Below are 7068 nucleotides of genomic sequence, written 5' to 3' on the forward strand. Positions count from 1 at the left end.
TCCATAACACGCAAACATCTTTCCAGCGACGCCACGTGTTGGAAGGATGATCGCTTGTAACATAAATTCGATAAAACAGATTACGATAAAATGACTTTAACCGTGTATTCCGAAGGCCCGTTTACACACTTGCGTTTGCTTACGACCGAGTTCTTGTTATTTCTTCCGACCAAAGAAAACACTGGCACGCTGGTGCTAATTACGAGGTGACTCTGGAACTGCATTTCATGAGACAGAAGGTTTCGCGATATTTGCGAGATCATATGTACGTATACTCCACGAGAAAAGGTCATTTATAAGATATAACATGATCAAAAGCTTTTCAAGCCAAGGAAGTAAGAATGATGCGCGACATAAATAGGAAATATACGGAAACGCCAGTGTTCCAAGGCTATATGGCGCCAGTCCCAAGTGTGCAACCCAGCCATGACTCGAAGAGTTCTTTGTGTAAAAAAAAAGCAAACGGCCTGACGCTTTTTTTTTTTTTAATTAAATTACGCTCGGTTTTTTGGTGTAACATGAATGCATGGATTGCGTGTCAGATGCGGTTCGGATGCGTATACACAAAGTCTGCGGGTGTGGACTTCGCTTGGAAGACAATGACACGTGCTTTATATGGCATCAATTTGAAATTTGAATCCGATGTACTCCAAAAACTCTACTCGAGAGAAAAATAATGGAAGATTGGGGCTGCAGAGGCATGTTCGGGAATGTTCACAAAATTCTTGACGATAACTACTACAATAAACATTCGTTTATATTTTGACTGGTTATGTTATACATCGATTACCCAAAAAAGTATCGACGACCTGTCGCTAAAGGTTCGAGGTTGATCGCGAATCGAACATGACAGTCGTCAAAACTCCGCCTTCCTTTCCATTTCCTTTAGGATTTATTTGCCTGACGGTCATTCGTGCGGGTTCTCGAAAAAAATCGAAGAGCAATCGCCAGTACATTTTCCGTCATTGAGGATTTTTCTGAAAAACACAAAATTCCGAATCATAACGACAGAAAAAAAGACAAAAAAAAAAAGAAAGAAAGACGGTGTTTTACAAATAAACTTTATATAAGCACAGTGTCACTGGTCCTAAGGGCATGCTTCTTCAGTTTCCTTTGAAATATATAGAACCACTCACAAAAATAGGTTTGCCCTTTGAGGTTCCTTCAGGACAGTGGGTCACGGTACCTGGACTTTATTTTTTTTTAAATTATTATTATAAATACACAGGAAGATTAAATCCGAATTTAAAATATGCGGAATTAGACAAAAATAAACTCTGACAAACCCACAATTATCAGCGAAAATAAAACCCCCCAAAACACCCTCCAAATTCACGAGAAATAAACTCCGAAAACACGCGGAATCCTAGCCGCATTTGTGACAAGATATAAGAAATTGAAAAGAAAATACGGATGCATCTCACTGCCTACATTCAAATGATTTACTGATCAACCTTTGAGAAACTTAATTGTTCATATGCCACATTTAGGGTGACCATATTCCTCAAGGTAGACGACGGGACATCCCAGTGGGGGGCGGGGGCTAAAAATTGAGATTGGGGGAAAATTTTAATGAAATAACTGCTCTCATTTCAAAACGTTACCATATTGCGCTAAGCCCTAGTCTAGGAAACAGTCACACTGCTTCGCGTCCTTCGTTGGTGTGGGTGTATTTTGCCGACGACTGAAGTTTCCTAAGCAGGACTCTTTCTTATAAGGCTCAATTGTAAAAGTCTGCGCAATTATATAGACAAAAAAAAAAAAAAGAATTATGTCTCGAAAACGGGACATAATTCTTTATTAGGACAAAAAGACGGGACAGCAGAGGCGGATCTCAAAAACGGGACTGTCCCGGCCAAAACGGGACGTCTGGTCACCCTAGCCACATTATCATTACAAATACTTCTGATCTCATCAACTCGTAATTGAAAAAAACCAAAAAGTTTGTTATTATCCCCGGGCCATACATCGCTCCAAAATTGATTTTAATGATTTGTTCAGTCGACTGTTTAAGATGTTTTCCCCCTCTTACTTCGTTTGTTAATTAGAGAAACGTATTGCGATGGGTCAATTGTTTCTTCAATCCTTTTCCAAATATATTTTTCCCTCCCGGTTGGGGTTAGCGATGTAACTTAATGTTTTTTTACTATTCTAAAAAAAAAAAAAAACTTTATAGTTTTTTTTTTTTTTTTCCGTTTTTAAAGATTTTAGCTATAATTATTTTGTTTAGTAAGACTCATTTATTCTTGATACCCACGCTCTAAACAGCTGGTTCGCTTTTTCTGACAATCACATCTCCCGCATTTCAGCTAGGGTACTGAATACAGACTATTAAAAGTATTTTTTCGTTTTAAATTACTTAAAATCTTGTGTATCACGCCATGGTTCTCGTTGTCGCCATACGCGGCTGCAGATTTGGAAATAGTTAGATTTTTGGTTTGCGATTACACGGCGGAATCGCGTATTCCGAGAGAAAGTGACGTGTTTTTTTTTTTGTTTTTTTTTACTTCTGATAAGAAAAACGCATATGCTGCAGTCTTACAGCGTTACAACAAAAATCTCAAAGGTGCTGCGTAGCACGTTTAAAACGTCGACTTTGTGGTGGTTCCAATTTTCAGTATCGCCGCTTCAGTGGCGATAGTGCTCCACTACAAAAGCGCAATCCGTGTTAGTTATAGACTTGAGCGTGTTGGTAATCTACATTGAATTAAAACGAAAGAAACACACGTCTGTTTCGTCCTCTTGTGTGTTTCTTTCGTTTTAATTCAACGTGTCTTACTTTTTTGCACAAAGCACGCCCTAAGTGGGAGGGGAAGCTTTAGTGCCTTCGCACAAAGCGTACGCCAAAACAGCTCGGTCGGGAAAAACAAAAAATAAAAAGGGAAGACGACGACGGAGAGGGGTGCACCGTTTTGGCGGGCGGTTTTTGCGTGTGTTGTGTGTGTTTGGAGGGGAGGATACGCCATGTGTGGCGAGTACCGCGCCATCTGTTGCGAGTGCCGCGCCAACACGGTACTTAGTTTGCCTTTCTTCCGCAACGCGCCGCGTCGTTAGCGTCGTCGCGATGGTAGGAGGAAACTGGAAGCTGCACTTCCCTAGCTTCTGAGGCGTGCATCTCCGCAGTAAATGAGAAAAATGAAAAGTAAACGGGTAGACCCTAAATATTAAAAAGTTACTAACAAAATAAATTCAGCGACATTTTATATTCAGTTATAAAGGAAATTGCTCTAAATAAATAGGTAATATCTGGAAATATCAGGAAAAAGCTTCAATGTATTTACTGCAGAATTATTCTAGCCAATGGCGCCTTTTTCGGCCCGCTGGTACCGCCGCCGCCGCTGTCTCCGCTGTTATCCTGCTACCGCGCTCGCTTTCTCTTTTCGCGAGTGTTATTGACACTTTTAAAATATAAAGATCAATAGCGAGCGGACACGAATGAGCCGCTCTCAAGCCTGTGCGAGCAAGCAAGTGCGAGTCTCGATTTCGGACCGGTGATTGACAGCCTCCGTCTCGCCACTGTTCTCTATTTCATCGAGCACGGCTACAAGGGAATCGGAAGGTGAGTGACCTTTTAGAAGTTAGGCGTTGGGCTGTTCTCAGGGACAGTGAACAATTATGTTTTTGACGCCTGAGAACGTGAGGGCGGTGATGCTGCTGCGTCGTCGGTGTGGACCTGACGCCGCGCCGTCCAGCCCGGGTACGGTGTCAAGAGGGCTGCTTGGTCTCGGGTGCAAACGAGTTCGGCTAGAACTCCAGCTATGTTTGGGGCCGTGTGTGTTTTTCCCCTTATATGTGTTCCTCAGTCTCAGGCTTATTTAATCATAAAGTAGACCAAGGGATTTGCTCTCCAAAGTTCAATCGTAATTTTTTTTTTTTTTTGCGTGTTTTGTTTACACATGAATGGCTTTTATCGAAGCTACTAATGTTTGTTTCACTTCGTGTGCAAACGAAGCCGAAGCTACTAGCACAAGCATGTTCCCCTGAACCTTTGCTTGCACTGCACGCTCGCGCGTGCTTGGCGGGGGCGCTGAAAGCCTCGCGTTTAGAATGAAGTGGATCATGGTGGGTCAATGTGTGCTTTCATGGGGCATAGTTTGGTGCTGGACTCGATTCTGCAGAAGCAAAATGCGAAAGAGCGCCTATACCGTATTTGCATTCCTACAGTGGATTTCAAGCAGGTGCATAGTGCACAGTGTTTAGCACAGTAAAATTAAAGGTTCTCATTTAATCAGATATATGTTGTTAATACCATACATAAACTCTGATGTTCATTATATACTATCTCCACACACATGAAGGCACACCATCATGTCTGCACTTTTCTTTGGCAGTTTCGTGATTGACATCGCTATATATCCTCTGAAAAATGCATGCACGTCTTCCCTGTTGCAGAGCACATTCTAGTCCACTCACTGCAAAGTGCACCCAGATGATTACGGGGCTTACAGTATGATGCAATTTAAGAACGTAATTTCAACATGGAGATGTTCAATTTCCTTGCACGGATCACTTTCTTTGTGCCTCGTCGTACACTGGATGCACTCCATAGATGGCAGGAAATGGCCTACTGTGGATTTGTGGGAAAGAAGGTGTGCAAGTACATTTAATGCTCTGCTTTTGTATTTGAGTGGCACTCCACTTTTGATATCAAATTTATTTTTGACTTTTTGTTGAACCCATTTTTTTTTTTGTATTTTCAGGAAAGGCCAGTGAGCAGGCATTAACGGAGCCAATGGACCATAAAAATGCCCCTGGTAATTTCTACTATGGAATGTGCTATCCTTTTTTACTACCAGTCAAGTCGTGTACAAGGCAAGTTTGAACATTGTTATATGTGCCTATTTGTTTCCACAGCTGTGAAGCAACATTTTTTGGTAATTAGCTACAAAATTACAGTTCAAGGGTTTGTATTTTGTGCCATATTTTTTTAAGTATGGAACCAGTGTTTTATAGGCATCTTTAATATTCGCCTCAAGATCAAACTGTGTGGCAAATATGGTAAAATTTACTTAATGAAAGTTGTCTGCACTCATCTTTTCAAAAGGTTTTGTTAGGGTCACGAGATGTAGGAATGAGCTCCCCACGGCAAAGACTACACTCTGTTACAACCAAAAAAAGTGCAAAAATGAGACGAAGGACGAGTGAGAGGAATGTTCACGACAGGCGCTGACTTACAACTGAATTTTTTTTTAGGAAAAAACATGAAACCCTCGAACCACCATAACACGAAACACTGCCAATCTTATTAATGTAATTACAATATTGCTTCATAAGGACACCGTTATGAAGCAATATTATAATCACATTGATAAGATTGGCGGTGTTTCATGTTTTGGTGGTTCGAGGGTTTCATGTTTTTCCCTAATTAAAAATTTAGTTGCAAGTCGGCGCCTGTCGCTTACATTCCTCTCACTCGTCCTTCATCCAATTTTTGCACTTTTTTTGGTTGTAATGCATCACCAACTCTCCCAAGTTGCCACTCTTAAGGCACATTTCCACTGGCGATGTAAGCAGTCGCGTGATGCGACTAGATCGCATCGCAAAAAAATTAGATGGTCACACCGGCGTGCGCGATGAGTGAGTCCACCGCCTTCGTTGGCAAGTCGTTTCTCGAAAACTCTCCCTCCGAACGCCGTTGATTGGCTCAGCCGCTCCGCGACTAGATCGCATCGCAAAAAAGTCGGGTCGAGTCGCGACTGCTCGAATCGCGTCGCTTTTTGCCCGCAATGGTCGCTTTTGCGATGAAAGTTATCGCACGACTAGATCGCATCGCCGGTGGGAACGCGCCTTTATAGTACACTCCGCTTCACTATAACTTGGCTAAGGGTGAAAGCTATATGGCCCCCGTGAGCCAATTAAAGTGACAGAGCAAAGTACATGACAGCACTCCACGGGAGGAATGCACGACGGCTACATTGTGATGCAACTCGCTCTGACTGCGTTTGTTCTTTGCCATGTTATGGAAAAATGTTAGTACCTCACACTATGCTATTCGGCTACCAAAAGGTTTTAAAAGTGTAGTGAAATTTGTCTGCGCTCATTATTTCTTCAACTTGATTTTTTAGGTCCATGCGGCGGTGTAGCAAGGGCTGCCCAGCACACCAGAGAGTAGCACCTTAGACCATGCCACTCAGCTACAGGTATGTTCCGATTCTGGTGTGGAAGTTGCGTGCATTCATCTCTTCTTCACCTTGGTGCAGAAATGACTTTGCCATGCCAGGGACGAACACCTTACACTACACTACTCAGCAACAGGTAACTTCCAAGTGTTGCAAAATTTACCTTCACTCATACCGATACAGTCTCCAACTTGTTTTCTTAGGGCCATACGGTGCAGAGAGGACCTGCCGACGCCGGGGATTGTCACCTTACAGTATGCCACACAATTACAGGTACTTTCTGGATGTACTATGAAATTTCCCGCACTGATACCTTCTTTGGTTCTTTGTTAGAGCCATGAAAAGACAGCTGCAAGATGACACAAAGCAAGATGGTTTCCCAATGCGTAAAGATTGAACACCAACCTCCGAGATGAATCAGAAGAAGCGCCTGTATGGATAGGACACGAGTGTAGTAATAAAACCATATTGCCAATATAAATTGGCTCAGGGTCGTTCTTTGACTGGTTACAACATATCCAGGCAAGAATAGAACGGATTTAGGCATGCGGCATCTGAATATCCAAAACTGGTTTGCAGAACAAAATTGCATGTACGTCGGACATCCGCAATGGGATCCCCATTGCGGATGTCCGACGGACGTGCAATTTTGTTCGCTTGGGCGCTCTGTCGGATGTCCTGGGGATGTTCATCGGACGTACACGGATGTTCGGTAGATCTGAATTGGATCTCTATCGGATGTTCCCGGGATATCCGAAATTGGCCTGCAGAGGGATCCCGTTTCGGATGTCCAACGGATGTGCAATTTTGTTCGCTTTGGCGCTCTGTCGGATGTCCTGGGGATGTTCGTTGGACGTATACGGACGTCCCACGGATGTTTGATATATCTGAATCGGATCTCTATCGGATGTTCACGGGATATCCGAAGAAATTCTACCCTGTAAAAATT

General features: G+C 42.7%; 1 long non-coding RNA gene across 2 annotated transcripts; it reads left to right on the forward strand.

The window, feature by feature from the left end:
- Positions 1–3438: 3438 nt before the first annotated feature.
- Positions 3439–6600, forward strand: LOC115325055. 2 transcript variants are annotated; one of them, XR_006077849.1, is made up of 5 exons: positions 3439–3559; positions 4701–4754; positions 6066–6255; positions 6323–6392; positions 6453–6600. It is a non-coding gene; the product is annotated as an uncharacterized LOC115325055 (long non-coding RNA). The 2 variants fall into 2 exon arrangements; XR_006077850.1 differs by lacking the exon at positions 3439–3559 and adding an exon at positions 4518–4589.
- Positions 6601–7068: the final 468 nt, after the last annotated feature.

The sequence above is a fragment of the Ixodes scapularis genome, unplaced genomic scaffold (assembly GCF_016920785.2).
Source record: "Ixodes scapularis isolate PalLabHiFi unplaced genomic scaffold, ASM1692078v2 PGA_scaffold21__2_contigs__length_744675, whole genome shotgun sequence".
Classification (NCBI taxonomy): Eukaryota; Metazoa; Arthropoda; class Arachnida; order Ixodida; family Ixodidae; genus Ixodes; species Ixodes scapularis.